The sequence below is a fragment of the Tinamus guttatus genome, unplaced genomic scaffold (assembly GCF_059628265.1).
Source record: "Tinamus guttatus ecotype Peru unplaced genomic scaffold, ASM5962826v1 Tinamus_guttatus_pri_ptg000086l, whole genome shotgun sequence".
In the NCBI taxonomy this organism is placed as follows: domain Eukaryota; kingdom Metazoa; phylum Chordata; class Aves; order Tinamiformes; family Tinamidae; genus Tinamus; species Tinamus guttatus.
Window position 1 is genome coordinate 615644 of NW_028288620.1, and position 26857 is coordinate 642500.

A 26857-nucleotide genomic window follows, 5' to 3' on the forward strand; every position below is an offset into this window, starting at 1 on the left:
GATTTGTCACAGAAGAAAGTACTGTTTGCCACACTAAGGTTATCAGAATATGGCCCCTGGGTGATGACTCATTGAGCAGGAGTGTGATACATTACTCATATGCATTTAGCATTTAATTGTATGGATTTTAACATAGAGCTCACACCGGGATGCTCTAAATCCCCAGTTTGAACAAAGCACAAGTTAGTTGCGAATGTATTTGCAGACTTCAAGCTTCCATGTTTGTCAGTTAAACCAGAAAAACTAGCGGAGGGCTGCATACAGATCTTGAAATGATATAATAGACTGATGTTAAAATAAATAAATAAATAAATAAAAACAGTGATGTGAAAATGGAAATGCGTAAAATAAATCACATCTATGTGGGCATCCAGTATAAACCTAATTGGGTCAAATATTTCAATCTTTATTTACATTGCTAATATTAATTCCTAAAGGATGATTTTTTCACAAATCTCTTTTATTTGCCAAGTTTTCTTAATATATATATTTCTGTCAGGTCTGATTGCTTAACACTACTTTGTTCATTTGTGCTAGTTGAGATATCCTTCTTATTTATAGTTGCAGAATATTTAATCTTTATAAATACTCTCTCAGACTTCAATATCTATACTTTGAATAAATTCAGGACTTTCAGGAAAAGCTTACAATGAACTGACCAAAATTGATCTGTGGTACAGTAACCAATTGATTTCTGTTAATGCAAATTCCATTCACTGATTTAAGAAAATAAACACAGGGTGATTTTTTTTCCCCACTATCAATGTTTGACATGACACTCAAGGATACATTTAAATCAGACACACAGAGCTCTTGGCTTGATGTAAGAGTGTTAGGTTAAACTCATTTTTTAAAAAAATTATATTTTAATCCCTAAAGGATAAACATTTATCCTCTAAGATACAGGGATAAAGATTTTAATGGCATCTTGCTTTGGGATTCAAAATAAATAAGGCAAAGATGAGTTTCCATCTTCTTAAAACTAAATTACAGAGATTAAAATATATAAACACAAAATGAATGTATTCCATTTGCATATTATATTTCGCTCTTAAAGTTGATATTGAAGATTAAGGGTCAGCATTTAATCCTCACTATCCTAATCCCTAAAATTACAAAGACAGGCGTAAGTGCATGTCTGCTCCACTAAATTACCTTGAAAGAAAGCAAATTCCGGATGAAAAGGGAAGCATATTTATATTATGGTGATTTAAAATCTGTCGCCTAAACACATCTTCTCCCCTCTATCCATTGACCTAAATTGCACACTAAAAGCTTGCTTGTCTGCAAATGGGCAGCTAACACTTTGAGACAATCCAGAGATTCTTCACTTATGCGCAATCATGCCAACTATTTTTCTGACTACAATAAACACTGTCTTGTTCATATTTTGCAGAAACAAGAGTCAAGTTATAAACCAGAAGAATTTCTTCACTGTTTTCAGCCCAATTCCTAGATATAGATAATTCTAAAAATTCAAGATTCTGAGAGAAAAGCATATTACTGAAAATTAATAGGTCAACCATGCTCTGGCTTATACAGCTGCAACTCTAAAGGGAATTGCACCCCAGTGTATACTGTGCCTCAGAAAATGCAAAATTGTAACATAAAACATCCTAGTCTCTAGAATAAAGACAAAGAATGAAAGAAGAAGAAAAAAAACCCACTTTAGAGTAGAAGGCTACTACGTGCTGCAAAACAGTACCTATTATACTCTATTTGGCCATTTCTCTAAAATTATAGATTTTTTTGTAGGTTACCCAGTTCAGCTGAAATTCATGGTGGCACTGCCACTGACTTGAACAGGATGGCAACTTCATCCTTCATTGTCCACTGTATTCCCTTATTAATATTATCTTTCAACAGGGAAAAAAAAGCAACAAACCAACTAGCAAATTGCACCAGAACATTAAAGACTAAAAGCAAACTGAAGCTCTTGAGCCATATTTCTAATATTGCATATATTATCGGAATGCTACAGCATACAGCGAGGAAAAAATAGCTAAGCTCTACTTAGCCCTACAGACTTGCCTTGAGAATTATCTATTTGCTTTTGTTGTCAAGATGTTTTAATATTTATTTTGGAAGAATTATTTTCTAATTTAAGTCATCTAGGAGAGAGCAACTTTATCAAGATTGTCAAATTGAAAAACTCTGTAATTGTAATCATCAAAGGCACTAGATTCTTTTTTCTTTTTTCAAAAGAAAAAGTTTATCATATTTTTATGCTCTAAATTGGGTGGAGGTGGGGGGAAGAATACCTATATAAAATCCGTAGGCCAATATGCTTTCCCTGTAAAAGTGTTTTTAGAGGTTTCTTTCTACTTACCAGGATGTGTGGAGCTACAATTCTATCGATACTTCTAGTAATATTTAGAGACCCAAAAGCCATCTCAAGCTTACCTACCTTAGGTTTGTTTTGTTTGTTTGTTTGTTTTCTTCAACACTACAAATTGCTCCGTTCAAGGCATACTTTATGATCCTACTAATGTGTTTTCGCACTAATCTGCATCTTCTGTACATATGCAATTATATATAAATCTCACAAATACAACCCTTTCAATTAAGAGGTTCAATCATCTCAAAAAGAGAGAACATACAACAAATGCTGCAGCGATATTCAATATTTCCAAGCCAAATCCCCGCTGCTTGATCATGATAGCTACAAAAGCAGACTAATGAAAGCGGCAAAATTTATAATTAATTTTAATTCTGATGAAATCATACTGCTCTAATCAACTGCCTATCAAATGTTGGTGCAAATTACACTAACAAAAATAATTATTAGCACAGGTTGGCAGAATAAAATTTTCCATGCACTCCATCTGCATAGAGAGTGCCTGTGTGGGAATTACTTTTAATGAACAACAAATTACAATTACTAAACTAAATGAACCATCTGCCTTTTTTGTTTGTTTTCGCAGTCTCGCTGGTGCAGGGTGCGCTGTCAGCCTAACTGCCATTCAAAATGGCAGACTGACTTCTCACCAGGCTCGCATGCCCACAACATTTCCAGCAGCAAACCCTGAGCGATGCTTTCAATTTTATGAAGAGGACAATTAGGTTTTTATAAATATATTCAAAATACTAAAGGCTGGCATTTAAATAATAATAACAAGGTACATGCTTATTTCAGGCTAGAGGGCTTGTATGACTAAATACCCCTAAGCCCTAAATTAATACATAAAGTACTCATGGACCAGTAGTAGTAGAAACATGTCTTGATGTGCTTTATTAATAATTTTATTTAAGTAAATGTGTTTTGTCTCTAGTCTCTAATAAGTAAGTGATCACTTTTTCTTCAAAGGGGCATGCACAAGGACTTGCAGTAATGACATCCATTACCAAACTTTCACCAAGCATCTTAACGGGCTTATTTGGATATGTCATCCGGCATCTGCCTAAGAAATTAAAAGAGGAAAAGCAGCCTCTTATTAGCATATGTGTCATATTAGCTGAGATTTCCCTGCCGAGTTCTTGGGGACTGTGCTGTTGTGTAACAGCTGGAAGACTGACTCTTCACAACCACGATGGGGAAAGCGAATCTCATCTGGGCACGCATTTACGAAGAAGCTCCACTGCTGTACGACACAAAAGGGATAGTGTAGCAGAGGCTGTGATTTCCTTTATATTACTGCCTAGTGGCTACATGAGCAGTATTTTCTAAAAGCTTTGCTCATCATGTAGTAGTAAAATGCTTAGACCAGAGATTCTTCTTCAGCTGCACTACTAAAATGCTTCAACCTAAACCTAAAAGAACCACTGGGAATAAACAGACCCAACAAACAAACAAAAATCAAGAACTGGATCGACATCGAGTGAATCTTTCACTTCTCACTGTCTACAAATGCCATTGTATTATTTCAGGTTTAGTCCTTGATTCAAAGGACAATTTTAAGGACAGATTAAGAAGGGCTCATTTTTTTTTTGAAGTGCTTTGCATCATACCTTTTGGAATGTGATCAATAAAAGTAAATATTATTTTTAAATTTTACTCTTAACATTATTTCCATGTTTATTTTCAGTTTATTCTAAGTAATTGTAACAATTCATAAAACAAGAGTAAGGGGCAAAGAGATGGGCATCACTCTTCTAATTATACTAAATCATTTAATGAGCCATATATACAGAGTGATGCAAAGGGAAATCCACTTCTATTTTAGGTGTCTATAAAGCTGGTTAAGTGAAGGTGGCTTAAAATCACTCCTGTTTTAGGTCAGTGTTATTTGTCATTGGCCATACTAGAAGCCACTGTACATTGCTTCAGAATAATACATTTAGCTCGTCTGCATGCCAGTGTTCTCTCATATAGCCATGCCTGACTCAAGGATTAAAATAATCTTTATTCCATCTGCCTTTCTGCACACTTCTGTCTAAGTTTGGAAATAAAATAAAGATTCCTCTTTATTTGTGTTAAAAAGGTATATTTCAGGACTTACGTTATAATGTTCTTTCAATTAATGTTTCCAATTAATTAGCTTGATAATACAGGTGTTAACTAACTACGATTTTTTCAGACATATGTGAGAAAACGATGATAAATGCTTCTAAAATGTTAGTTCAGTCACTGAACATCATTAATCACACTGTTTCATTTTGATCTTTACTTTGCAGTTTTGCTTCTCTTGCTATTGGGCCTGCTATTTGAAGGACCTCTTATTTGAAATCTTTCCACTGGCTTTCCTCTCAGTTCACCTTCCTGGATAGCTTTGCCTGGGCCAGCATTTTTCTCTGTTGTTCTTACCATTACAGCCTGTCTACTTGGCAGAACTATGTCTCAATTCTCCCTTTTGAGGTCTTTCCTCACTTAATCAACGTGTCTTCTTCCCAGCCACCCAAAGCAGTTTTTCTGCTGCTTTGTCAGGCTATACTTTTCCCTTTACAACTCTTCTTCAAAGCTCATAAATAGGCCTGAGTTTTCTCCGGTGCATTACTGACAGGGAGAGGGAAGGTAAATTAGAAATTTGGAAAGGAGACCCAGCAAAACGCCCTCCACCCTTCCACAAGGACCCCTCCCTAAACCAATCCCAATCTTCTGTTCTACAGACTATGCAGTGCACCGTCTTACCTTGATTTTCCTCATTCTCCTACGGACCTACTCTCCACACAAAGATTAACTGACCAGTTAGCCAGTTGCCACGGCAAGACACAGGAAGTCACCTAAACACAACTTCGTCTCAGTAAGTCTGAATTGCTTATTCTGATAATAAGATTCACAACACTAAAGTTTGCTTCCCTAATCCTTGCCCAGTGCAGAATATGCCGTCAGCACCAAGCAATTAGTAATCATCACCACACAGATCTAAGCATTAACAATTAAAATTATTTAAGAATTAACAAAATGTGGTGCAGACCAAACTACTGTGAAAAATGGCAGATAGGACCAACCTGTATAGGAAATGCTAGCTCACAGGAGCTGAGCAACAGATTCCCCACGCTTACCCCACCCTCCGTCAAGAGGTGGGATAAAATTGTGCTTTCTAGAGCCTTGGAGAGATATTGTATTGCACTGAATCATAACTACTCTTAGAACTATATTTTAAATGTTTCCAATAAGCATGCAAGTTTAAAAAGCATGTGCAAAGCTGGCACCTTTATATGCTGCAGCTAGGGCATCAAATGATTTGTGGAGCAGCTGAGGAATTACACGAATATGAAAGCACAAGTCCATGGGACTTATGAATACTCTTCTGGAGGGAAACTTTTTGTCATGTTGTTTGAGCAGCAGAAAATTAATTAGTTGTCAAATGGCCCTTTCTGCCTATTGTTTGTACTTCCAAATTAAATAAGTAAAACACTAATTATGCCACAGACACTCCTCTCCTACGATGAGTGGTAAACCGCCAAAGAAGAAAAATAATCCAGACATGCAGATTTCGTTGTTTACCACTGGAGTATTATCTTGCCTAAGCGAAAAGAAAATTGCCAACGGAAAGGCATCATATTTACATTTGAAACACTCACTTCTTGCATTCACTTTTGAAGTCTGATTTGTCCTCTGAGGAGCAGTCGCTGAGGGAGACGGAGAGATGGGAACGCGGGAGCAACGCGATGAATCATACCCTTGGCCCAGCTCTTGCTGCCTGTGCAAGTAGCTAATATCAGACTCACTGAAAAGCAGGGTACAAACGTAAGCTGTTTAGAGAACCAAAACAACTGTGCAGTGCTACAGGAGATCCTTGCCTGACCCTGGAAGACAGTCTTTTTATATCCTGAATTTAACAATAATGATAGAGAAGCAAGTGTGCTCGGATCTATTTATTTTTGTTTTGTTTTAGCTCGCTTAATCAGAAACATCATTAATGTTCATCCCCTTATCCTTCTTAAAAATCCTGATAAACTGTTGATCCGGATAACTCCCCCCACTGCAGTGGGGAATCTCGCCAGCTGATTATTTGCCACATAAAAATGAATATCACTGAGTTTCACGGAGCGTCACCTCAGCCTCCGAGTGCAGTGTCAAGTAAAGGGAGCCCATGGCTGGGCTTCGCTCTGTCCTTCATCATTTTCTATACCGCCCTAAGCCATACCACCTTGTGCTGTGATCTCTTCAGATCTCAGAGGCTAAAGCAGGGTCAGTACTTGGAGGGGAGATCTCCAAGGAAAACACCAGTGCTACAAAAAAGAGTTGGGATAATTCATTGATGGTGTTCTCTGCCTAAATTAGTAATGAGTCAGTGCCCTACCTTGCTGTTTAACAGCACAGTCCTGTTAGGAAATGTTTTCTTTTGGTTGAAACAAAGAACAGATTTCATAACTGCTTGTACTTAATAAAGTTATTAAGTACGTGGCACATTTTTTCAAAGGAGGAAGAGTGTTAAGACAAATGTCTTGGCCAAATTTCAACTTGTAATTATGTTTTGCCTACCTACAGGCAATTCCCTGTGCAGTTTCACTTGAATACAGCTTTTTTTTTTTTCACCTGCCTTGAAAATACTTGCAGTGCAATCTTGTTGCATGCAGTCAAAGTCCCACTTTCTTGCAGCCCACCAGTATGTACACGAAGATGGCCCTATCTGCACTTAAGCTAACATAGAAGCACTGAATTTAATTAAGATGGTTAAAACATTTTGAGAGCCTCTGAAAAGAGGCTTTGCAGAAGTGTAAAACATTTCTACATGATTTCTACAGTTTATTTATTTAGATTTAATGGGATTCCCTTCCCACACACACACACACAAAAGCCATAGTTTTTGCTTTGCCAAGTAAATGAGCATTAATAAATAGTACTGACATCCAGGCTGTCATAGTTGCTTTTTACCCAAGAACAAACTTTCCCACCATGAGCACCATTACTTCCTTTATCCTGAAAAAAAAAAAATGAAAGACAACTGTGCTTTGCTGCATGGTGGAATGATCACTGGTTTCAAACTTTGGTCAAGTTCTGCCTTTGCAGACTGTCTTCTGAAAATATACATTTCCAACATCTTTCAGATGAAGCCAAGTGCACAGCTAGCTGATCAGAACAACATATACGAAGTGAGAGGGAATTTACCTTCCCATTTAAGGCTGTATGGATTGAAACATCCACTTTTTAAATTGCAACCAGAAACAAATTGTGGGAGGTAGTATAGATCAAGGAGAGGAGCTGAAAAATACTTGCTGTCAGAAACACAGGCTGAAGGTATATTCCCAGAAGCTGCAGTCTCCCAAATGTTTTGAGAGAAACTGAAGGTGGAAAAGTGTGGGCCACTAAGACTTGTGTTTAGAACAAAGGCTAGGAAAAACTGGATGTATTTGCCTTAAATTCCTGAATTAATTCTTTCTATCCCCCACCTCTTGAGTGTTTGCTTTCCATGAATTTCCACTAAATAAAATTGCTGACATAAGCAAGGAATTGTTTCAGAAACAGTTTATGTTTAAATGCATGCTGCAGAATATCTGAAGAAAGTTCATTCTGGATGTGTAAAGTAAGCATTCACAAAACAGCCAATTTCTAATGGGACATTTGCAATCAATCAGGGAACAGAAATATACCATGTGTCAAACCAAAGCTAACCAACAGAGCGCAAAAGTTTAAATGTATTAAATATTGAAAATGAGTGTGAGTTGAGCAGCAGCAGCAGGCCTGAGAATAATTTTTTGGAAGATATTTCTAAAAGAAAAGGCATGATGAGAAGTTGATTTGAACAAGAAGCTAATTAATGAGCATTTGCTTAACACTGAGTCGTATACAAATGACAAAGGCAGGACTACGACTCTCTGCGTTACTTCAATTTCCAAATTTAGAATATGACAATACTGCAACCATGCAACAGCTCTACGACATTTCCTCTGCCATTTCTACCAATAACTGAGTCTTACCAGCATGACCTAGCTTTAAAGCACAGCGAGTATATCCAAGACCTAATTCTGGCACAATCCTGATCCAGCCAATTGACTTCACCATCCAAGTCTGAAGAAATAGTTGTACAGCTGAAAGTAATCTGCATCTTGGAGACACCCCAGCCTCGAGTACAGATGATTCTTCCTTAATGTCGGGCATATGCTGATCAGGAAGGGTGACAGACTTGAACTCAGAAATACTCCACTTGGGAGCACATGAGTGCACCCACTGGGCTGATGAACAGTCACCCCAAACTACCCCCACTCTTGAGCACTCCCTGCAAAAAAAGAATGGAGTCACTCAAGAGTAACTTCATTTATTGCTCTTGTGGCCATCAGCTATTCATCAATACCACTTCATCATCAAATGTATCAAGAGTGTCCGACAGATCTACAATAACAGGCATGTCATTTAGTAGTGTCTAAGGGGTAAAGAAATTTTCTAATGCCTTTGTGTCATCAAGTGCAGCTAGTCGCAGTGATCCTCTCTGTCATCTTGCCCTTCAGTACAGCATTTCCACATGCAGGTGTGTTGAAAGGACATGGTTTCACCAATTGATGCTTTAATGTGTTTGCCCAGTCTATTGAATCTGACTCTGCCTTCCACCAGGAAAGTGAGAGAAGACTAAAGTTTACAAGTCAAATTCTCAGTGTTTTTTTTTAATTGTAATTGATTTGAAATATTCTAAAACAGATATACATATATATTTTTTCAATAATTGACTATTAGTTGTGCACATTAATATTTAACAAGGCCATCCACTAATGGCTGAACAGCATAGAGAACTGGTAATTGGAAACAATTTTTATTTCATTTGTGGGTTCGTTAGGATTCTGAAAATGAGAGATGGGAAAGATCTTTCCTTTTTCTTTCCAGTACAGGGTAATTCCCTATAGTGATTTGCTCAGATTAAAAATCAGCATTTAAATAGAAGGCATCAGTTCAAAAGAGTAGTTCAAATCAAGATAATTATGATGCTTTTGCCTGACGGTTGTCCAGTGGCCCATCACTGGACACTGGCACTCTCACCCTGTTTTTTGACTGTGGCATAAGACATGAAAAGTCACTAAAACACTTATTAGGATTGTTTCTATCAGCAGAAAAGTCCAACTGATGGCTCAGGTACCAATACTCCTTTTCTTTACTCTAGGACCATGCATGCATTCGCAGCATTACATGGGAAGATTCTGCAGTGATGCTCTCTAGCTAGCAGGTATCAGTTTTCTGTCCTTTCAATTCAATCTTGAGGACTAAAATTCCTTAAATCACTTAAAAATCAATGCATAAATTAAGACCAAACCATTTAATGATACTATCGAACTGAGGAAAAAAAAAAAAAAAAAAAGACTTCTGAACATCAGATTTAAAAGAAAGAAGCTAAGGATCTATACTAAAGAATCTCTTTCATTTCAAGCCAAATTTTATGCTCATCACCAAATAAAAGGGAATTCTTTAAAAGTCACTAGCAGAGTTTGATATCTATCTATCTATAATGACTGTGATTATGATTTATGATTATGATTGTTATTTATAACAGCATAACCCACACAAGTTCCCAAAGGGTTAATGTGACTAGATGAGTGAAATTCATGAGCATAATCCTAAACAAGTGAGTTGAAGTTCTATCAGGTCTATTTCATAGCATCAGGGATTACGGCTAGCAGTCTAATCCTACTGAGCCTAAGGGAGGTACGCCGTATTGTATTTGAAATCCTGGCCAGGAAAGAACAGAAGGTTAAATGGGTGCCTTGCTCTGTAATCAAATATCACAGGCACTACTTATCTATTCAATGAACAACTAACATAGAAAATCAATTAGGAAACAAATAGCTTCTTCTTTTGAATTTTCTTTTTACCTAACAAAAAGAGAGAGAGAGAAGTAACTGGTTTAATAATATATTTTTAACTGAAGGATAGCATACTATCTGCTAAAAAAAATAATTCTATGTGTAGACAGGCTAGCTAGATCACACAACATGCCCCATAGCAATTGCTGGTGTTTGAATGCTATTTCTCTAAGTGCTAGGGCTGTTTCCAAAACTAGTGTACATCCAAGCACCAGCAGTTGAGCATCTTCTCAGGGTTCAGCACAGAGAAACTGCATGTACAGAATTATTAACTGACTGCAGATAATTGGAGTGAGCTCAAATGAAATCACAAATACATATCCGGTTGTCTGTAACTGAACATCTTAAATTATTTATCAGTTGTGAAGAGCATTTCTTCAGCTGTGCATCATCTTTTGTTCAGTTGGTTAAAATCCCAGGAGTGCTGAAAAAGGCTGAAGCTCCTGCTGGTCTTTGTTCCCAGCAGGCAGAAGTCCCTTTTGGTGGTCTTGAGGTTAACACCCTACTCCCCCTTTCCTCTACCTGTCATGCTGAATAGACTTCACTGTCTGTGCACACAGACAAACAGCCTGACCTGGCCAGCTAGCTTGACCTCTGGGCAGGAAGAAGATCACATCTGGTTATTAATATTGGGACATTAAAAAACTGTAATCTTCAAGGCAGTCAGAGAAGCAGGCTAGCAATTACACAGTATGCACTGGATGTCAATCAGGGAGCACGTTTGCCTGATATTATGTCCAAGAATGTTAAAACGTTTCTCTTTCTCTGATGAGGGGTTTTCAGATACGGTCTCCCGCTGTATCTGTAAAAGCTGGTAAGAGAAGTTAGCCCAAAGCTCTTAAGTCTTTAGCTTACCTGTTCTTACACTTCTCAGTTTTTAGCCTGTTTTACACAGTTTTAAAATGTAAAGCATTTGTAGGTGAAAATTCATACAACTAGAAAAAAAAAAAAAAAACAAAAACATTATTTTACAGTTAAGGAAGATACCTGACAAATGGGGGAAAAAAATAACTCTCAATATTATGGTTGTGCTAAACCTGCTCGCCTTATATTCCTTGAATATTTTACCATTATCCTGGCTTTTTAGTTCATTCATTCCAGACATCTGCATATTAGTTGGTTTAAACACACTCAGTTTATATAATTGCCTGAAATATACAGAAACACATTTATGTATGTGTATGGTACATATTATATGCACATATATATAGCTTTATATAGAGCAGATTTTTACAGTATTATATGTGAAATCTCAGTCCCACTAAAGCCAAAGGAAATTTTACCTTTTACTTGATTTGGGCCAGATCTTTACCCTTTAAAAATGATCACAGACTCACGCTGGCTTGTGTCAACTTCCAGCTAGGAGACCTTCATATAGCCTAATAACTCTTCCTACTTGTCCCACTGATTATGCCTGAACTGGAAAGAAGGACCATGGTCTGGAACATTCCAGCCTCACAGATGGGAGCCTCACTCTGTAGCATCTCATTCCTAGGAACTCCTGGACTGCTGATAGGAAGCTGTGCAGATCCAGCGTGCTTCACAAGACATGCTGAGCTTCCCCAAGGCATCCTTCTCTACCTGCAGCCTGGGAGGTGGGAAGTTTCGAGTCACTCCTCAGTGTTGTCAACATAAACTCGGTGCTCAAAAGAGGACATAAAATCATCTCCAGAGGTACTTACTATTAACACTCCTAGCCCAAATATCTTAAATTCGATGTCATTAGTTTGGTTTTGCTGCAAACCACCATCATATTTTTTTCCTTGCTTCATTTCAAATGGAAACTTTTCCCTTTCAAATTACTTTGGGCCAACACCCAGGATAGGCCTTCTACCAGTGACGTGTTAATCTTGTGATCCTCTGCGCCTGAAAAAGGAGCTTTATAGCATTGGAAGGGAAAGGTTTACAGCTTTCCAACAGGATGCTAGCCCTTGTTTTTAGCTTTGATAGACCCTAAGATGTCAGGCCTTCGAATTGAAACATTATTATGTATGGAAAAGCTATTATAGGAAAAATGTAAGAGATTTCTAAAATATATCAGCCACAAAGACACATTATTTCTTTTTTTTTTTTTCCTCTTGGTATTAATGGAGCTTGGCGTCGTACATGCAGTCATATGAAAAATAGAGTACTGATACAGTTAAAGAATGCTCTTCAAATTTCTAAAATATTTTTCCGTATGTAAAATATGCAGAAGGTTCAAAATGTGTGATAGTTTCCTGTGGGATGGTCAGCATACTTTATTCTGCCTTTATTATTTAAAAATAACACAGCCACCTCCAGCCACTTCAAACTCAAGACAATAAAGCCTTTATCCCCATTAATCCAAAATGCATATTTGATAATGTATACAAACACTCACACTTGTATACACAAGAGCAGGCAAGAAAGATTATTAGCAGAAAAGAGGCAAAAATGTAAAGGAGTTCTAGACTTGGCAAGAACACAGTCGGGCTAAGTATTGTAGCAATGACACCATTCCAGACATAGATGGTACTGTGAAAACAGACACGTAGAGATGGTAATGAAGGAGGAAGAAGACCATGGTGAGGCAGTAAACACTGGCAGCATCTGTGCACAACCGAGGTTGCAGAAAACAAACCACTAGGCAAGGATGACACTAGGCAAGGACTGAGGGAACTGGAGTTTCAAAGTGAAATTCCAAGCTTGAGACAAGAGAGGAAATGTTTCTGACAGGTTGGGGCCTCTTAGGGTGGAGGCTTTTTGGTTTTAAATAGTAGCTGCCTTAAAAAAATGCTCACAAATGTGGAACAATTTAGAAGGAGAAACAGACTGTGGAGGAGGTGACCTGATGTGCGTGCTCACAAAGTATGCCGTGGTTATCACTACCCAGTAACCTATTTTGATCTGCAAAAGATATTTAGGAGGGAGTGGATTTAGTTCGAACAGCATATTCTCTTTACTAAACGAACTGTTTCAACGAGACAGGAAACACTCCTAAATTAAAACCCTCTCAGCTTTTCATACCCTCTTGGCAGAGCAGTCCCTTTGACTCTTCCTTTGTAACTCTCGAGAGCACCAGAAACAAATGGAAAAACCCTAGAAATAAACTTAGAGAGAAAAACAGAAACAGTAACCATCAATTTCAGCAAGAAATTACCCAAATAACAGAACTTTTTGAAATGGATAATTTCTCACAGTAGTGACAAACCACAGTAGTCAAACCACAGGAGAGCCATGTCCCAGGCTATTGACAGAGCAAAGAAACACTGTCATTTTGGAAAACTCCTGGGCCAGCTCCATCCTCGGACTAACACTATGGAGATCAGCAGTGCTACAACAGAGATGGACTTGGTCCACGTTCTTCCTGTCTCTTTTCCCTCATCACTATTTGAATAGGAAACAAAGCACTTATTTTTTAAGTGCCAAGCAAATCCTACAGAGTATAAAAAGTCCTGTGATCAGCAAAATTCCTCTATCTCCTAAAACATTCACAATGTTGTTTACGTGACCTGTCTCATACTAAAGAAAACACCTCATGTATTCTGCATATGCCACTGGCAGACAAGTAGTTTTATCTTTATGACACATTCAGGAAATATTCCTCACCAAAGGATAATACTAGATTTAAAGTATTTAATGTAAGTTGTGGGGGTTGGCAGGCAGAGAGGGCCTGCTATATGATTTAGCAACTAGAAAGAAAAGTATTCAGTGCTTGGGAAAAAACGTGGTAGCTCATCAAGTGCAGAATTCACTGCGGTGACACAGAACAACTAGGCTCCCTGCAAGGTGAACAGAGACGAGACGAAACGCACCCAAGTAAGGGATCAAAATGCAGGACTGTGGTAAAACCCCACGGCTTGCAATAGCAGCCACTGCCTTTCTGTAGCAGATGAAAAGGTTCCTGCAGGCAGCAGTGTTGCCCGGAGCCAGCTCTACCCGGGGACTCTCCCAGGGCTCCCCACGCAGGGTGGATTTCACTCTAATCACTGGCGTGCTCATGTGCGCGCTGGCTGCTGCCCGTCCCAGTCCTTCTCCTGTCACATCCGCGCTGTGGGAAGGGCAGCACAGGCACAGCTGGCTCTCTGCCAGCTGGGGACTCCCTTGCATGAGCAGAGTAACCCTTCCCTTCCCTGCCGCAGGGAACTTGCATCATATCTCCCGTTTATTCGGCTCCGTTAATGGCAGGAAAGGGAGCTGAGGCCAGACCCGGCACGTAGCCCCACTGAGATTAGTTAGCCTGTGACCATCCATTTGGTGTGCGTGCCCTTGTTTCAAGATTCCTCCAATGACTAATACTCTCTTTAAAGAAAGTTTCAAACAATACATATAGGGTGACTTAGTTAATATAAATTTCTTTCTTTTCTAAACTCTAATGCGAAAGGTTCTGATATCAAGCAGCATGAAGGCCAGAACAGTTCCCACAGGATGAGTTCAAACACAACAGACATCCTACCAGTACTTCATGGCGTACCCTAATGACAATCTATTAAAGTTAGCATTAGCATTAGCACTGACTGACTTAGCACTGAATAAGAAGAGCACACTGCATCGCCTCATATGGTTCAATCTTGTAGGCTACATGCAGAAACAACATCTTCTGTTTTATACAAGGAAAGAAATATCTGGGGTAAATATTTGCTATTTTTGTTTTTCAGGCTCAACAAATAATTAACTGTCTACTGATATTTGTACCCCAAGTTCACTATGTGCAGCAAAAATGTGGGAAAACAAAAAGGGACAGTTGTTGGAAGATGTAGGCCATGTGACATGGAGGTAGGCTGGACGTTTGTCACCCTTATTCTCTTAAAACTTGTGGGAATGTGAATTGAGTTCTTTCAAACTGTAAATCAATCAGAGCTGACACTTTTCTTTGTCTGCTAACTAAGCAGGACATGGCCTAGCCACCTGATTGAAGCACTTAGCACAGAGGCAAGAAAAAAAAAAAAAACAAAACCTGTGGTGGATGATGGATTAAAATCGGACAGAAAAAAAAAAGTTATAAGTATATATGTATACACACATATATATACATGAACTAGCAGACCATTCAACAAAATGGAAATTAACTCTGTGTCTTCTCACATATCAAACTAGTACTGATCTTGCCAAGGGCATAAAATAATTAATGTTAGTCAAGACCAGCCAAAGAACCATCAGGAAAGCCAGAGACATTTAAAGCTGTCTGGACAGGATGATGGTAGATGAAATTCAGTATTGGTAAATGAATCCAAGAAAAGGTATGTTAGAAGGAATAGTAAAGTCAGGCAGCGTTTTGTGTTCTGATGTAGGAATGTATCTTAAGGAGAATTTAGCAGTGATAGAAGAGTTAGAGATCAGTAGCAGGAATAACAGAAAGTGGAAAAACTGCCCCCAAATAAAGAGGAACACTAAAAAGATTGAAACTGTTTGGTGTATTAATGATGTAAGTAAAAGAGAGATGTGGTAGAAAGTTCATAAAATTATGGACTGGCCAGATAGCACAAGCAAGAACACATAATCTTTCTTGTTCTGTGTTGCCAGATGAATAAACAAACAAAATTTAATAACTTAAGTGAATGATACAGAAAGGCAATATATTTTTTAAAAGTGAAAGAAGATATTTATATGCAGGTTATAATTAACCCGTGGAACTCCTTTTTATTGCATGTAATTGACCCAAGAGTTCAGTTTACAAACCGATCTGATGTTTGTGTGCATATAAGAACAGCTTCTTAAAAACAAAATTATTTGAACTCATTAATTCATTGTTCTTTAAGAACACAGGAGAAGAAAAAAGTTTCACTTATAAGCAACCTTATTCCATTTTTCTTTATTATTTTTTTCCCCTCTTCTCTGAGAAGTGATGGTTGTTAGTCAATCTGGAGCAAAGAGATTAGATAAGGTGGACTAATGGTATAATTTTGCTCTGATAGGACAAGGATTGCACACTTGTCTTATTAATGTGTTGTTGTTTCTAAGCAGCATTGTCTTTTGTTATGGATACATATGGCAGGAGATGCACTTGTCCAACTTTATTTCCAATAGAATATTTCTCATTAGGAAGGAAAAATATCTCATGATTAAGTAGTTCAGAAATAACTCCAGAGAAGAAAGAAATATTCTTTAGACCCAGATATTTTCAGCCCTAAAAGAGTCTATTAGCCGCTTAGAAAAAGAAAGAAAATTATGAGTAACTGAGAAAATTATGAGTAATTGAGGGAGGTAAATTAGAATAGAAATGGAAATCTAACCTTTACTAAAGCAGACACTAACATATATAGACATTTGTGCAGTACAACAGCTGGTGACAGTAGACATTAAATTGTGTCTATGCTCCTGGGTAGTGTACACTTTCATAAGTACATACACCTGCAATTTTGCTTTCCCTCACTGCATCCCATGTGCAAGAAATTCAGTTTCCAGCAACTGTGACTTCCTCCCTAAGGCCCAAACTACCTTTGGATAGTATCTGGCTCTTTAAAGTTCTCATGATCATGAACAACTTTAAGTTCTATCTCTATCTCATTCCTCTCAGTAAAAGACAGTCTATCAAATATACGTACAGATAAATATAGGCAGATAGAAAGACAAATAGATGGAGTTTTCTTCACCTACATGAAGTGAAGCAGTTTTCTTAGTTATATTTTCTGTGAGGGCTATTAAGACTGCCAAATGTACTGGGGTCAACCTCTCTCTCACCTCTGCTTGGTTAGAGACATAACATTTTCTTTTTCCCTAAGGCCATGCTCTGTTTCCTACTCCAGATAATATTGAGCTTACCTTCTAAATCTATTAGGATAAACAAGAACTGGAAAAAAGGGAGAGACATTTGTTTAATTACCGTTGCGAACATGATGCACATAGCCTTCATATCTACAAGGCCTGAAAGCAAAGCCAATTGGTGTATAGCCTTAAATTTTGCATGATGAGATCTCCATGTTTTCCTTTTATTGTTTACCTGCTCAACTCTCTTCTATATCATGAAAAATATTAAATACATATAACTCTTCAAATACAACATAGCTCTTGTCATTTCTCTACCACAAAATGCTTTACATAAACTCTATCTTCCCTTTGATATTTATCGGGTAGCTGAGGTTAGCAGAATTTGGGTTGTGCAGTGAAGGACTCAGGAAAGAAGAGAAATTCCTGGAAAGTCTCTTGGATCAAAATCCTAAATGCAGTATGCTGGCTCATAGCTGATCCTACAAACTACTTTTTCAAGCAGTGGGAAAAATGTTCAAAGAGATCCCAAAGCATATTCTAAAAGGAAAAGGATTTGCTCTTTCTCCAAAACAAAACAAACAAAACAAACCCTCGGTAGTTCTAAAGACTTTTCTGAAGATTTCCATTCCTTGAGTTCCATAAGCCACATAAACTCAAATATCACTTGCGAAGCCTGACGGGTTGCAGGAAATAGCAGTGTATATAGGAATAGGGGAGACACTGACAGCATATCTAGTTCATCATGGCCTATGAGCTCATCTTAGCAAGCAGAAAACTAGTAAAGAATATTCATAAATGAGGTAAATACCTATTTCTGACACACATATGCAACAGAATTAGTCCCAGAGCCCATACGGTAGCACTTTTGCGTCTGTCTGGTGACTTTAGGTCACAACTTGGTAAAATCAGTCTTAAACTATTTTTGTGGCCTATTTTTTGTGGTCATCTGAGAGCTAACTCCACAAGATTCAACTCTGATATATCCCAGCAGGGTCCTGGCTTCCTCCTGGGCAAAGACTTTGAGTCACAGATGTTCCTGGACAAATAAGGACAAAAGGTTTTCAGAAACCCTTGCAGTTTGGCCTTTTGTTTTTTCCATCAGCTTCAGTCTTCCTAATTTCCAGTTATTCATTAGCTGTGTATATATCTGCAAGTGCCAAAGGGTGTTTCCAAAATAGTAACATCTAGATACTGAAAGTTGCCTCATTTTAGCGGTAAAACAAACTTTTTTCCATGCTCTCATTACTAACAGACCCAAAGAGCCAGAACACTAAGATCCTCCTTACACTTGGTTACACTGTTGTAGCTGTAAAATATCAGGTTTCTGGTCATTCACAAAGTGCTTATTTCATTATAAAACCTTTGTATTGTTGCCTCAATCTATTTCCCAAAGTGTAAGTTCTTATCTAGGTTACTTCCATAATGGGAACACTTTAAAAAAGTATCCTTCCCTCTCTTTTGCCATTGGGAATGATAGTTTTGAATTTAGCATAGGGAATGCTTGATAACATTGGTCATACTGGTGTAGTACTTGAGCCAGTTACAGCTTTTCAGAGCTTCCCGTGGAAAACACCTTCCTTATATATAAAGCAGCCTGGAGACATTCTACCCTGCCCAACACCCTTCCCCCTTCTCCAGCCAAGGGCTACTGTAGTCCTGGGCAGAAGTTTATGATAGCAATAGAAAATTTCCATTAATGTCAATGGATTTTAGGACAAAATGGTGTGAACACAGAGTATTGTACTGGACAACGGGAAGTGCCTGCTAAGGTTATTGTCAGAATACTTTTCACCCTAAGCCTTTGTTTTAAACAGGGTCATCACAGCAGGGCTGATCTTGAACTCTCTCTGATGAGGGTTAACCTTTTTTCTATAAAAAGTTTAAGCACAAACTATCCCTGAGCTACCTCTTTACGTGGATGTTCTTCCCTCCAGCAGCAGGGCAAGGAAGCAGTAATGCCCTTGTTCTCAGTTTACAAGGGAGAACTGAATAAAGACTCTCCTTTGGGCAGATGCCAGAGTATTGTCACCTGCCCTAGATCACTTGCACACAGTCCAGCAAAAATCTAGTAGTTATATACTTACATATTTTCGGCATGGGAATCTTGTTAACTGCAAGATTTGATTGCATCCAAGGATAACAGTTTTAAATAAAAGAATAGGAAATTTTTAATCAGGAAATTGATGTGGGTGAATATCTGCTCTTGGAATAAAATTACTATAGCATCCTTTATGAGTCCTGTTAATAATATGTAGCTTCCTACCGATACATATAAGCAGGTAGTACTGCTCACGCTCTTCCTGTATGATAGAAACAGGTCTTTCTATTTGTTTATATCACTGCTGCAGTGGTAGGATGCCCCAGGCGTGGGAATCTGCTCCCTTCATCATTCAAGGACTACCCTTGCCCAGTTTTTTCTTCCCTTCGATGCCTCTGCCTTTAAGGGCTAAGATGATCTCACAGCCTCCCTCCCAGGGGGAGGGCAGCACGCACGGTTCCCCCCAGGCCATGGCACCCGGTACTCCGGGTCTCTGCACGCTGCCGAAACGCAGGGCTGGCACCGTGTAAGCCAAGGGGATCAAGGAGGTTGCTGCCAGGACGTGCTCCTTCGTGGCCACCCACTAAGGGGAGGCCCTGGAGTTCCTAGGGAAGCTTCCATTTCTTCATGTATCAGTACAAGGATCTACCACTGTCAATCTGCGGTCCCTGCCTGTTACATGTACTGCAGGCTAAAATATAGACCACTAGGGTTAATTAAAATACTACCATTTGTAATTCATGTTTTGTTGGCATAAAGCCCTTATTGCGTAATGTAATTACTATCTGTTTCCTATACTGCATTACATTTTGCTCACAAATATACACCAATGTATACATGGGAGTCTATCCAATGTAATACATGTATCCTGCACTGTACCCAGTCTTTTGCTAAAACCAACAGGAATAGAATTGCTCAGCATTTCACACCGGGTCCTTTTTATCCCTCCTTACAAAATCTAACTGGAATATTGCTAGATATTGGCACAAAAGAGGTGATGGAGGTGGGGGAGATAAAATGCAGAAAACTAATTTGTCTACCAACCAGACAAGCATATATGAAATAAAGCCAATCTAATATAAAAGAGGTCTCCAAGGTCTTATTTCTATCATCCCAACATTATGCTGCCCCTTAGGATTCCTAGTCCTGGTATTTTTTCTCTGGATAGACTTGCAAAGTATAGGCAAGGGGAAAGTTTTTCCCAAACCACCTATCAAAAGCAGTAGTAAAGCTGACATACACATGCACGTCTCTCAATATGCGTCATGACCCAGTTTTCTTTCAGTCTTCGTTCTTAAATATATTAAAGCGATAGTGAGGGAAAATCCCAAGAGTTTGGGAAATAGTAATTAGAAATGTTAGACACCTTTAGCGTGTTGCATAATATCAGATAAAAATTGCTAAGAGCAACAAGAAAATATATGGTGCAACGCTGAGGGGGAGTGGCTGCTAAATCCATAGCTGCAATCTATTTATGCAAGATACACACATGCTCACACATTGACATAATACTCTTACATATATTATACATTGTATCACTACTTTAAATCTTGGTCAGAAATAATTACATATTTTTTCATAATGTTGGTTGGAATGAAAGAGCTGCAGGCACGAAAATAGCTGTTATACAGGCATCTTGTGTGTGTGTGTTTGTCTGTGTGTGTCGATCATAGTAAATAAATGAAGTTGAACCCCTTTATGGTGCTTTTCCTCTCCTCCTTGCTCATTTCTCCTGCTCTGCAAGAGGAAAAACCAGCTTGTGCTTCGCTAGGCAGGCTAATCACTGGAAGTAGTGTTGAAGTAGCCTCCTTTCAAGGGGCAGCCTCACCCGGGACAACACTCAGATTGGGATCCAGAACAGCATTTTAATGGAAGAGCATGGGAACCATGGCAGAACAAGCCTAAACCATGGCTTGAGAGCATTTCGCTGCTTAAGCAGTGTACTATAAACCAAATATTGTACACGCTCTTTTTCACAAGCTATGTAGGATCATCTGAAAGCTAGGCAACATCTGAATAGCAGGTAAAATATATAGGAAGTATAATATGAAAATTATTTCTATGATCTTTCTATACATACATATTTTTGATTTAGAACAAAAAGAGTTGCTTTGAAATTACTATTTAGCTAGCCCCTGGCTTTCTCTTAAATAAATGTACTTGTCTGTAGCGTATAACTATGTACAGTAGGCAAATATACTGGTCAGTTACAGAATGTGCTCTTTTAATATTTGTCTTGATGCATGTAAGCACAACAGCATGATTTGAATTAGAGAAACTATAACTTGCAATGGAAATTAAATTTCATGAAACACTTCACATCTTAAAAGAACATAAATCCGAAAGCACTATAAAACAGAATATCCTCCATAGTGAGCTCTGTGTTTAGCAACAGATTAGAATAACTTTTGTTTATCACTGAAAACAGCTTTCTTCATCTAAACAAACAACAAGAATAAGATTAAGCAAAACATGTTTTGGCTCCTCAGATGTGCAGGCTTATTCCAATTTCCTTCACACAATGATTTTTATGCAAATCAATGCTGCACAATCTCCTGACCTCTTTTACCATCATACTGGGACAATGACAGTTCCATAATTGGACTGGCACATATCTGGGATATTTGATTTTAAATTACAAAGTTGGTTCAGGACGACTGAAATGAAAAGAATGTGACTTTGTGTTAATTCCAGACCGATCAAGTATCAACATTTCATGCCAAACAGAATAAAGCAAACAAAGTGTTTGGGGTTGTTAGTTCATTCGGCCCTGCATGCGTATACTTCACACCCCCACCTCTGCTGTTAATTCCTAACAACGATGCTTTCATCCAGAACAAGGATAATGAGAAAAACCCAAGCAGTGTTCCTTGGGGAACTGTTACACTAAAAGTTACCTAAGGACTAAATCCCACTTGTGCCTCCTGCACGTGATAAAGATGAGCAAAGCATTCAATATCCCTGACTGATTTAAAATCCAAATATGCAACCAGCATTATGGAATCCAGACAGACTCTTCTGCTTCGCTGATGACAGATGCCGAGGAAAGCTACTCTAATTAAGCTTTTGACTTTGAACCAGAGGAGAAGTGGACACCTCGTTTCAAAAAAAGCAGCGTTATCAGCCCAACTGAAGAGCAGGTGCTGCTCAGTATTTACATTTCCTGCAGAGGATGCTAGCTAGCAAGACCAACCAGCTGACCGTGAAAATTCTTGGCCTTAAGTGATCCAAGGACAGACTATAAATCCATCCTATAAAATATAGTAAAAGCCCCGCTTGTTCTTCTATCCTTTCAGTATGTGATGTTATACATTTGTGATTATCTCATTTTATTGGGCTCTTTAGAAAGCTGTTTATGATCATTTGTGGACAAAACAAAGGCTCATTGTAAACTCTTTTTGAAATAAGTTGGAAGGTCAATATGAAACAAAGGGCACCACTTTTATGACCGCTACATGCAAGCTATGCTAGTGTGTGTATTATTACAATGCATTTCAGCAGGGGGATAGAGTCCCAGCTAATTACAAAGCTAACATATAATAGTATTGCATTAGCAGCCCAAGAAATTCCTATTGAATTGCACACATCTGACAAATAGAAAGACGTGCTTGTGCTGAAACTTAATTATCCTGGCAAAAATTGTGAGGGCCAGATTCTCCGAAGACGTAAACACAAAGCTCTGCTTTACGCTCCGGAGGATCTAATGCTTTGTTTATTCACATAACCTCCATCACAGAAAACTTATCATCTAGATTGACTAATTTGCCTTATTATTTATGGGATCTGCTGTTAAGTAACACAATTACGGCTCAGTTTGTGAGGAGAAGGGGAATACTGCCGATCTCCAAAGCACAAGGTCTAAGGGAGACAACCAGCTCGCTCTGCCACGTTGAAAATGTTAATGTGGCGTTCCAGCCTCGGCAGAGGAGACAAGCCTTTTTCAAGGACAGTTCTGGCTGAAATTCTTTTTTATGGTTTCAAAGTAAAACGTTATGGCAAAAAATGAATACAGCTTTGTTTGTTTCTTCAGTCATCGTTAGCAATAGACATAAAGGTATTCTGTTTTGGAGCCCATATGGAAAGATCATCAACACTTTCTGCCTCTGGGTCCTTTGCCAAAATACCACATCCCACATGCCTTTTACCTTAAAACATAAAAGAAAAGGTGTTGTTCTGGTCAAATAAAGAAATAATTTTTACTAGCATACGTCTAATGTTAAAGCTGCCTAAATCCTGCCAAAGACATTAAAACACCATCTGTAAAACAGATTTTCATTAAATTGATCAGTTTAAAGTTAAGCAGCTAGGCAGATGATGCTTTTGAGCTAACCTTTAACCTTTAACCTTCTTAAACTGGAATTAGGTCACTCTCCTTTTGGGGAATATCTTTGCCGTTTGAGAACATGCGAGCTAAAGTGATCTATCCAAATTGAACTGACAATCATAGCACTAATAGTGTTATGGATCAATATTTTGTCAATAAAGGGAAAATCAATGCAGTTTTCACACAGCCGAGTGTTTTTCTGCTAACTGCTGCTTGTCAAGTTCCCTGAGCACCTAAATAGCTGAATATATAATATTAATTAAAGTAAATATCCCATATAAAATTAATGGCCATTAAAGCTCTTACTAGCTAATTATATGGGGGATGGGGAGGGGTTGATAGCCTAACTTTAAATATTTTATTTGTTATTGGAACTTGGTCTAATACTTCTTTTCAGCCACAACAATTTCGTTGCAAAAAGGCAACCTTGTTAAGTTTGGCTACTTTTACTATTTATTTGTTTATGTGGAAACTATTTTATGAGCACAGAATATGGTATATGCAGCTCTTTGAGTCAAAAGCTATTTAACTAAGTTGCAAAATGGCTTCCTTAAAAGCAATTACAATTGCATGTATTTTATATGCACAAAGTTCACTGTCCTACCTTGGCTTCCCAAATTTGCAGATATTTAAAGCCTCCTCCTGCAGAATGGGAATATGCTCTGTTGCTAGAGAGTCTTATCCCTGTTTACCTGTGGAGCTACTGAATGCTTCCTGATGGATACTGCAAAGGATTCACAACTCTTCTGCAATTTATTTGCTCATATCATGCTCTGGACTTCCAAATGCATGTCTTTGGGAAATCATGGAGCCCAAGCCGAGATCATGCAGGGTAAGGTTGCCTTTGGCCTGGTCACCAGCAGCCGCATGATTAGCACCATTTGAATGCTGCGCTACTGTAAGGAGCACTCAGGACATTTCTTTTTTAAATAACTGAGAAAACAGCTAAAGGTTTTACTTTGCCACATTTAGAGTCTAATTTTGAAAGTGACATTTTGATATTGGCTAAAATTATACAGCTCCGGAGGAGAAGCTCTGATGTTTTCAGGAGCTTTAAAAGCTGCAGTTATGAAAAGACATTCTTTTATTCCATCAATAGTTAAGTAAAGGAGGAAAAAAATCAAGCTGTTAGGGCAACATTTATAAAAAGAAAATTCACAAAACAATAGCATTTAAATAAATATAAATGACTCAAGAGAAAACCTTGAGGTGCTTGACAAAGTAGAGGAACAAAGTCACAGATTCTGTTTCTGTGTTTTCATATGGTTTTAGTATTAAAGTTTTATTACCAAACCATATTCACAGCACCTTAATTTTAAAAGAGTTAGAGGAGCTGCTTGAATATAAACACAATTCGTGAATATTCTGTATCACTCCCAAGGCATATATCTATTATTCATACAAATTAATGTTAGTGGTTTTTTTTTTTTTCTTTTTCCTTAGGTGCTCTAAAAGTTTAGCTGATGTATCAAGAGAAACAAAGTTTACAATTCTGCTTATGTCAACTACTTCCCCAGACCGGACAAAATTATTAAGTCTGCCAGCAGATAATTTACAAAATCTCATTTATTTCCACCTTAAGGCCCAAATGCCCACCCACAATTAAAACTGAAGTGGTCTGGGTGACATGCAGAGGCATTGAATTCTGTTATAAAACATGCACCTCTAGCACAGTTAGATCTTTTGGGATCTATCCCAATAGTGACAACCCAGCATCTTAAAAGTATTAGCATTAATATGCCAATTATTACTTTAAATAAATCATCTTTCCCCTTAACATGCATGAGAAATGTCTTAAAATATTAGATTCTATAAAAATAATGTGGAGGGGGTGTGGGGGACAGATCACCTTTCTGAGGTGCTTTAAAGCCTGGTAGAGTTCAAATTTTCAAGCTTCTCTTTGGAGTCAAGAGGGACATAAACTTCGGAAAAATATGAAAGCTGAGATTCTTGCTATCGATCCTAGAGACAAGGCTTAAAATAGACAAGTTCTGAGGCAGGACCCAGCAGCACACTTCTGCTTGTCCTTCTGTACCTTGGTGGTGTCTAAGAGTTCATGCATGCTCTCTCCACTGAGATGTCTTTCCCTTAATGCAATTCAGAGAATGAGCTTCAAAGGCTCGTGGTGGTCATTCACCATGCATGATAACTGCAGCAGTTCTGCTGAATCACTCAGTCCCACAAGCTAGAATCTGGACAAGAACCTGCCTCAGTGGCAGGATATTTTAAGGGTTAAGTGCTAGGAGTTGAGACTCGCCCCCTTAATTCTGTGAATCAAATGTTACATGGGATGCTGCAAGACCAAATGTATTCGAGATTGGTCCAGAGCTGGGACTGAGTGACTGAGGAGAGGCAGTGCTCCTTGTTGTAAAGGCTTGTACTTTGCAAATCTATAGCTAGGCCTACGATTTTATTCATAGAAAGCAATTGGAGCCTTTTCAACAGTGTCTGAGGTTTTGGCAGTGAAACCATCTGCAAAAACCCTTCGTCCTCAGCTCTCTCTCTATCATTCCTACCTGCAGTTTGTAACATCTGTCAGAAAGGTAGTTTTATAAAGCAGATCATAGAAATAATCCAGGTTAACACTCCAAGGAAAAGATGGGGAACTATTTTTTTAAGCCAGATCACTTCAAAAATCTGTCTTTTAATATGGCTCCACAATCAGCATAATTGAAGGGAGCAAGGAACTGCCTCAGGAAGGATGTGGAGCCAGAACTTCTGAAGACAGTTTTGCTGCTGAGGCAGGCAAGCCATGTCACTGCACTCCCAACTCTCTTAGCGCTTCTCAAAACAGGACTCTGGATCTTTAAAAACAAACAAACAAAAACCCACCTCCCAGTAGTTAAGTAAAAATGTAATTAAAAAAAAAAAAAAGGGGACGTGATTAAATTAGAAGAGCACAGAGCACTATGGGAGAACAGAGTAGATGTGATGCCGTGTTATTGCTGTTTTTGTCCATAGCAGACCTGCCGAGGTTACAACCACCGGGTTATAAAATTAAAACCCAAGTTACTACCTGTGCACTCTGTGTTAACTCAGAGCAACAATCTGAGCTTGATCAAATACCAGCAAACATTCTTTCTTGCTTAAACTACAGATCTGCTGAGGCTTTTCCGTAGTTGCTCTATTCGTTTACATTTTCAACATGATCAGGAAACCAGCATAGCTGCTATAATCAGCAGATGACTCCTGATAGTTTAGTTATCACAGATTTCTAGTATAAATCAATAGATAACACTTGCAAAATGGATTTTCTAATCATATTTAGAGCTTGTTACGGTGACTAATGGTTTGCAATATATCCTGAATTTTTGTATCTCCTAGACAAAATAAGTTTTTAATAAGTTACAAAGTTATTCATCTTGGAAAAGAATGTGTTATATTTTGTACATGAACCAAGACAATCAAGCCAATCCAGTAAACACACTGCAGAAAATGTAACCCCATAATTAGGGTTTGGAAAAAGTCATGACAAGTTGTGTAATAAATGGTAATCATCACTCCCACATATTCATTATATCCACATAGTTTTTTCCAGTAAAGATAAAAATATAGTTGCCATTCTACTAACATATTTATCTACACCACACCCTTTCATGTTTGTGAAAAATCATTACTACCTTGGAAAAAAAAAAAGAGCAGACAAAAGGATG

General features: G+C 38.2%; 1 protein-coding gene across 1 annotated transcript in view; it reads right to left on the reverse strand.

The window, feature by feature from the left end:
* The window catches only part of ZFHX4 (zinc finger homeobox 4), a 124109-nt gene that overhangs the window by 92462 nt on the left and 4790 nt on the right, over nt 1-26857 (reverse strand). The window lies entirely within an intron of this gene.